The following is a 7857-nucleotide window of genomic DNA, read 5'->3' as shown; positions in this document are numbered from 1 at the left end:
TAACAGGATAGTACTGTTCAAAAGTATCAAGGTCAAGAAAGACAAAGAAAGGCTGAGGAGCCATTCCTAATTACAGGAAGCTAAAAAGATGTGACAACTAAATGCAACACATTGTACTGTGCTGGATCCTGGACTGGGCAAAAATAGCTAAGAAAGATAACTGTGAGACAACTGATGACACTTTAATATGGACTGTGGATTCTGTAAAATGAGAGTATCAATGTTAAATGATACCTAGATTATACCCAAAGAGGAAACGTTTGGGTAGCGCCATGCTCAAGAGAAGAAAGGGGTTAAAAGAACAAGGAATGCATGCATGTGTTTGCTAACAGTGACTGCTATAACAGATAAACCCCAAAATTTCTAAGGCTTTTCAAACAATAATTTAATTCTTGCTTATATAACAGCCCACAGTTGCTGCTTCTGGTAGATGGGCAGCTTTACCACCCTTTTCTTCCTGTGGCTCCATTACCCTCTAGCATTTCACAGTCCTCTGCTTCCGGCAGTATGTATGTGTTGGGCAGGGGTGAGGGGGTGAGGCGGGGGGGTGGACAGGGCACAATGGTTTTTAAAGTCTTTGGCCCATTAGCTTCACTTCCATTCACACTGTATTGGCAATAAGTGCCCTAGATATCAGTAAGGCTGAGACATGTCATCACTGAGCAGTTGCTTCCTCCCAGTAACGAACTCTATGGAAAGTGGAGCACAGATTTTTGTTGGGAGAGAAAAGGGAAAAAATTTCCTGCGTTGTAAAAGTTACAATAAAATAACCACCATTTATTGAACACTTTCTACGTGTCAAACAGAATGCTAAAAGTTTTACATGGTATTCACAAAAATTTCCTATGAAATAGGAATCATTAACCCCATTCTATAGTCAAAAATCCAGATGCTTTGTGAAAAACAAATTGCCCAAGCCAGCCAGCCACTTGATGGTATTTTTGAGGTTTGCCTCATTCCACAGACCCTGTAGTGGGATAGACAGCTGTGATTCAAACCTTGGGTCTGGTTTTTTAGTTCCATGGCCTTTGGCAAGTTATTTTACCCTTTCAGCCTCAACTTACCCATCTATAAATGGGAATGCTGCTGATTTCACAGGGTATAAAATACTGATTTTGATATTTTGCTAAGTACAGGGCATACAAACAGCAAACCTTCCCGTAACCCCCAGTTCTACTATATATAATCCCTAAGATCTGTAATTTCTCTCAGCCTCTGCTTTCTCACTTCTAAGAATCAAAAGATGGCTGTTAAGATTAAAAGGTGAAAATATAAGGTGTTTGCTCAGTGTCTGGCAAAAAAGAGCATTTATACAAGTACTTGTATAATCAGAAGCTATTTGAATTAAATAACACATACATGTGACTAATACAATGCCTGCTATTCAGTAAGAACTCAACAAAATTAGGCCCTTCATGTGTCAAAAAAATCATGATAACCTCAGGTACTTGAAGAGACTATCTTGGTTCCCCAGATGAAATAAATAGAATCAAGGTAATCAAACCAATTCAACTCAAAAGAAAAAAAAACAACTAAAAAGCAAGCAAGCAAGCAAACATTGTTAATTTGTCTGAGTTGGTATAAAAATTATGGAGGAAATTGAGATTTGTTTGTTTTCTGTTAAATCTAGACATTTTAGCCTTAATCTGTGTGGAAGATCTGGCTCAAGTTTATTGCTCACAGTTTAACTAGAACTATTGTCTCTATATCTTTTTATATTGTGAAATGAACCTTCTTCAAGAGGGTCTTCATAAGACAGTGGTAGCTCCTGCTTGGGCTTCCAATGGGAGAAATGGTTAAAAGCACAGCAAATTGGACATTTTTAGAAACTTCCATGCACCTGGGAGGATCCTGGCTTAAAAAGTAATAATAATTTTTTAAAAGCCAAATTTCTCAGCTCAATTTGCAGATGATCTGGCTTTTAGTTACTTTAAAGTATATTTTATGACATTAGAAACATAAGAACATGTGTTATCTGGCCTGAGGGGAAAAGCAGCACCCCTAAATTCTAATCATTTCTTTCACCAATCCAAAGGAAATCTCTTAAGACTTTAAAAGGTTAGGTTAACAACACTGAAAATATTTTTATTTTTCACACTCCTCTGCTTTTCTTGGTTCCATCTGGGACCAGAAGCCAGCACGTTAAAATACCAGGAGAAAGGCAGTACTCAAACATTTCAAGCCTGACAAGAGGCAGGAAATAGCAGAAAGCTCAGAAGGGCAGATTTTTTTTTCTGCCGACAAGATCTCCAGGCTAATTTAATACGTTAACAAGTTTTCACAGGTATTACTCAATGCGATTTGGGAATACCCAAGACCTGAGACTTATTAGAGTTTCTACATTTTAAAAATGAATTTTAATCTTTATTGTTGTTGGGTTACTAATTGTTAATATAAATTATATCATTTTTATATGTAGAATGACTTTCATGTGGGAATTCCAACATCTTTAAATAACATAACTGTGGCAATTATTCGTTCTCAAGTACTCTCCTATTAGATCTGAACTGACATGGAATGTTATGATTTTTTTAAAAGACAAGCATGATGTTAGTTTCAGTTCACTGACAAATGCAGCTAAGTCTTTATTTAGCTATATGAATAAATGCAAGATAAGGTTGCAGGAGAATAATTGTTTAAGAAAACCAAAATGATTTAGCAACGAATGCAAAAAGTCTCTCAATATTTTATGCACATAAGTAAATTTACCAACTCAAAGTTCTCCAAATATGGCTCCAGAATGCTTTGGAGAAGCCAGTGCCAATTCTCATGAGTCAACAAAATAAAAATATCTTAAGGGAATGATTTAATAGCTACCTCCCATTCCAAGTTGTAATTGAATAGACCTAATTTGTTTAAGAAATAATCTATAAAACATTGTGGAATTGGGCTTTATTTGATTCTTGGACCTTTTTGTATATTGATATTGAAAAACATGAGAGACTCTAGGAAAAGTAATGATCAGCAGCTCTTGTTCATGAGAGTTCTGAGATCAATGAGATTAAACTTTCATACTTTTCCAAAACAGTCCAGAAGCACAATGGATTTAATTCATACTAAGCATATATTCATGGGAATTTTGTTTTTAATGGACTTTTTAGATCATGAGCTTACTGAAGACAAAGCTTGCATCTATCGTGTTTTATATAGCATCTCAGTAGGTTATAATCACCATTCAACATTTACGTAACACTGGTATGTATCAGAAACTATGTTAATTAGATTATAACAATGGCTTTCTAACCATTTTTGATGAAATGTTTATGTATTTCATCAGCAAACATTTATTGTCTACTATTATGCCAAGTATGAAGCTATATTTTAGATATACAGTGTTTTCTACTCTTACAGTGTCATAAGAGAATACAGGCAATAATGGATTAACAAACAAAAGTGAAACCACAAATTTTGAAAGTGCTGACAAAGAACAGCAAGGGGGGCAGGTTTTAGCAAAAGCCTATTTCTGAATACAATGCATACTGTGCAATATTTATCCAAAGAAGAACATTCCAAGGAACGATGTGTAAAGCCCAGATGACAGACTAGTGAGTAATATGACTAGATCAGCCTTTGGTGCTCTGAATCCATTGATCCTAGAAACAGCAAAAGTGTGTCATCTATTTTCCATCCTGAATGCATTTGGCTTCTCCAAGGAACATTTTTTGGGTTCCTTACCTCAGGCTTGTTATGACTAACTCTTCTACTTGTCTTGTCTCCATCCTTCTCACCCTCTGGAAAAGTAAAGCTCTTTCAGCTATTTGCATTAATAGCAGCTAATTGTTCTACCAGCATTAGGCGCCTTCTCCACTGTCCCAACAACGTGGCTTCCCCTACCCAAGTTTGCCTGTTGCTATCTTTTCCCTTCATTTCTAAGTCTTCTGACAGCTTCAAAAGATATAGGGGGCTGGCCACGGTGGCTCGCCAGGCAGAGTTCTCGCCTGCCATGCCAGAGACCCAGGTTCGATTCCCGGTGTCTGCCCATGCAAATAAAAAAAAAAAGTATAGGTACCTCCTCTTCAATAATACCATCCTCAAAATTAACAAGTCTGGAAAGCGTAAGGGGTCATAGGTTCCTCATACCCAGCACTTTGTTGCTCACTCAATGGCCCATGCCCCCACTTCATTTATGATTCAATCCTTTTCTCACTGAAATTTTGTATGAGTGACTAGAGTTGAAACAGGCCTAATCCCAAGCAGAATGGTGGGGAAGGGGTTGATGATGGGGTTCTTAGGACTTCTTTGGAGAATGAAAAATGCCTCAAAGTTGCAGATATATGGGAGTCCACAGGCGGCATAGAGACAAGGTAAATTGGAATTACACCTGAGGATGAGGCTGTGTTTATATTCATATGAGAGAATGAAATCCGATTTTTGAATTTCTAGCTTTCTTTCTAATGCTCTGTTTCTTGTAAACCTGTTTAAGCTATCTAGGCTAGAATTTGAAGAATGAAAACACTTCATAAAACTCTGGAATGTGATTTTTAATAATGTTAAACAAATAATTAAAATAATATTAGCAATCAACGTTGAATTTTTACCTACTACCCTGATTCCAGGGCCAAATTTTATTTGTAGGGCAATAAATTGAATTAGGATTAATATGTATAGGGAACCACCTTCCCTGCTTAGACAAGAGAAATAAGTAATTATAATGCAGCTCTAATAAACTGGCAACAAAGAAGGAGGGGAAAGGGAAAAATAAACTGTGCCTGTCCAATTGTCTGATCTCAGTCAAGTCCTTTTTTCAATGACCACACCCCAAAGGCACTGAAGTGTTTCTCAAAAGAGGGTAGCCAAGCTATTTAGTGACCTCACCCTTCCACAAGGTTTAGCTAAATTCTTTCCCTTGTATTTAGTTCCTTTGTGAAAAACATTTATAGTTTGTGCCTTTTTAAAGCTTAGGAATAACCAGCTGTTCCTGCCTTTTTACAGAACTGTCTTGTAAATATTTATATGCTTTGATGTCTCAGTTTTAGGCTGTTGAAATTTTGGAACTTGGGCTTTATCAATATAAAAGGTATTCATTTTTAGATAGTTTGATCATTTTGTAACCATAGAAAAAGGATGCAAAATTGTACCCTTCTTGGGCCTCATTCCCAAAATTCCCTGACAGAAAGCAGTTTATTCTTATGATCTTATAGTTCCGTTATGTTTTTTTCCTATTGAGGGTTCCTATATTTGGCTTTGTTTTGTGGGCAGATAGTTATTAATGTTGTCGATAAAAATGAAATATTCAGTGAACTTGTCTGCTCAGAGGTAGAAATACCAAGATAAATCATGCACAGACCCTTCCCTTAACATACTTGGGACAAGGGAGAAGGGAGGCAGGTTAACTTAGACGTGTGAATGGCATAGTGCAGGGTGTCAGCGAAGGTCTCCCAGACTACAGACCTGGTCCTATGCAGAGTCCTGGAAGATGAACAGGGATTTAATATTCAGAACAGAAGGGAAAGGACATTGTGAAGGCTTTGAGGAATGAATGAACATGGCATATTCAGGGAAATGAAGGAGTTGTATGGATAGCTACAACGTGGGGTGCATATGTGGAAATTGCTAGAGATGAGTGAGCAGGTAGTAGCCAGAATATGATGGAATTTGCATGAGGGGACTAAAGACCATGGGTATTATTTTTAAGCCACTACAGTTCATAGAAGGATTTTCGGCAGGAGATCAGTATAGTCAGATCTGTACTTTTGAACGAAGTCTCTGGCAGCAATGTGGTGGAGGAATTCGAACAGATCAGTACACAGACTCTTTAGCCACATATCATACTAGATCTGGAGAGAATTGATTCAGGTGGGAACCGAGGATGAGGCAGCAGGGATGGACAGGAGGTCCACAGTGCGGTGGGCTCTGTGGCAGTTGGTTAGATCTGTGGTTGAGGGAACCTAGGGTAACTTCCCAAAGCATGGCAGTTGTCTGGGGTGTAGGAGAGCATAGATCTCTTCGCCAGAGGGTACAATCTGTACTATGGCCAAAGTGGGTAATCAGAGCAGGGCCCAACCCCCTGTCTGACAGTATATGAGCTACCAGGCAGTGTGGGGTTGCTTGATGGCCGGCCCCGGCCTTAGGGTGTCATGTGTGTATAGGGTAAGGATTGAAGGCACTGACTCAGGATCCAGACGATCTGAAATCAAATCCTACATTTGCCACTCCCTGGCTGTATGACCTTGGATAAATTACTTATCCCATCTATACCTCAGTTCCCTCATTCCTAATGTGGAGGGTGATAATAATAAAACCTACCTCATAAGGTTGCTGTAAGGATTAAATAATTTAACCTAAGTAACCCCACCCAGTTAAGTGACTGCATGTACAGATTTTCATTGAACACTAGCTATTAATATTGTTATTACATGTATTAACTAACATTAAGCCCTGCAGCTTTAGAGGTCGGTACTGTTATCTCCATTTTTAGGAGAATGAAATGAGCACAGAGAAATGGTAGACCTAGGAAACCAAATCAAGCAGTCAGATGCAGGGGCCAATACTCTTGACTGTTTCACACTAGTACTCTGTGTAGTGTCTATGGCGCTAAATACAAGAGTACTAGTCAGTAGACAGTTTCAGGTAGAGGCAGATGTGAGTGGTACCAGGAGAAAGACAGTAGCACTCAATTTTCTATTCAAAGCAATACTGGAATTTGAGATTCCCTAGAAGTGCTGACAGTCAAAATAGTAATGTCATGACAAACACTTGGTTCTTCTCAGTGGAGAGGCAAGCATCTCCCTACTTTTGCTCCTGGACTATTCAACTGATTCCTACTTCCCCACACCTTGTTACCCGACACCGCTGTTATAAATTAGCTTAATGTGTTCAACTTCCAGTGCTATTTTGTCTGTCTAAATAAATAATAGCCTTTATCCAAGTTGGAGTTTCCAAACCTTATTTTGCTGAAAAGAGGTAGTTCAGTGCAGTAATTGAGTTTTAGCTTAGGAATCAGGAAGACCTGTTTGGCTCCGCCAAGAACTAATGTTATGATCTTTGCCATGGGAACTAGGGTTTCCAAATTTAGCAAATAAAAATGCAGGATTCTCAGGTAAATCTGAATTTCAAATAAACAAAGGATAATTTTTTGATAAAAGTACATTGCGTTTGGTTGTCCAAAATTCAAATTTAACTGGACATTTCATCTGGCAACCCTTCATGAGGCTTCTTGGTGCCAACATTTTCTCAGCTGTAACATAGGAATAATGAATGATAGTAATTGAGAACCTGGTAGAGACTTGCTATAAAGATTAAATGATATAATGTGTGTTAAGCACACAGGACATGTTCAGTATGTATTGATTGTGTTGTTATGCTAGGATGATGGTAAGTTGACAAAATATGAAGGAATTTTTCAGTACTCATTCTTAGGTAACATTGAAATGCAATGTTCTCAGGTAACATTGAAATAAAAAGTTTCAGAATTGGGAGTGAGAGATGTTCTACCCAAGCCACCTTTGTTTCATCTCAAAAATGAAAACATAAATCTAACTTGATTTTCTGTTGTTTTTTTTTTTCAGGAAGAACTGAATAAATAGCTCTTATTTCCCAATACAATTTTCATATTTTATACTAACTCTTCTAACCAAAAGCTACTTTCCAAGCTAACATTATAAAGAAGTGGTTCCAGAAACTTGGGCCTTTATTATTAAAAAATAAAATGGAAGCAAGATGAGGTAGTGCTCATTAATCTTCCTCTATTTCCTTGGGAAGAATTTGGCAAAAACAGATTCTACAAACTCAGCCAGCCATTTTTGAAGGCTATTTGCCCTGGGCCAATTATATATTACAAGATAAGTATACCCAAAAATTAACTAATGAATTGGTTTCTTTGGGAAACCATCAGACGTGTCAGGGACTGAGGAATAT

Source organism: Tamandua tetradactyla, chromosome 7 (assembly GCF_023851605.1).
Source record: "Tamandua tetradactyla isolate mTamTet1 chromosome 7, mTamTet1.pri, whole genome shotgun sequence".
Lineage (NCBI taxonomy): Eukaryota > Metazoa > Chordata > Mammalia > Pilosa > Myrmecophagidae > Tamandua > Tamandua tetradactyla.
Note: the sequence above shows the minus strand (reverse complement) of the source record.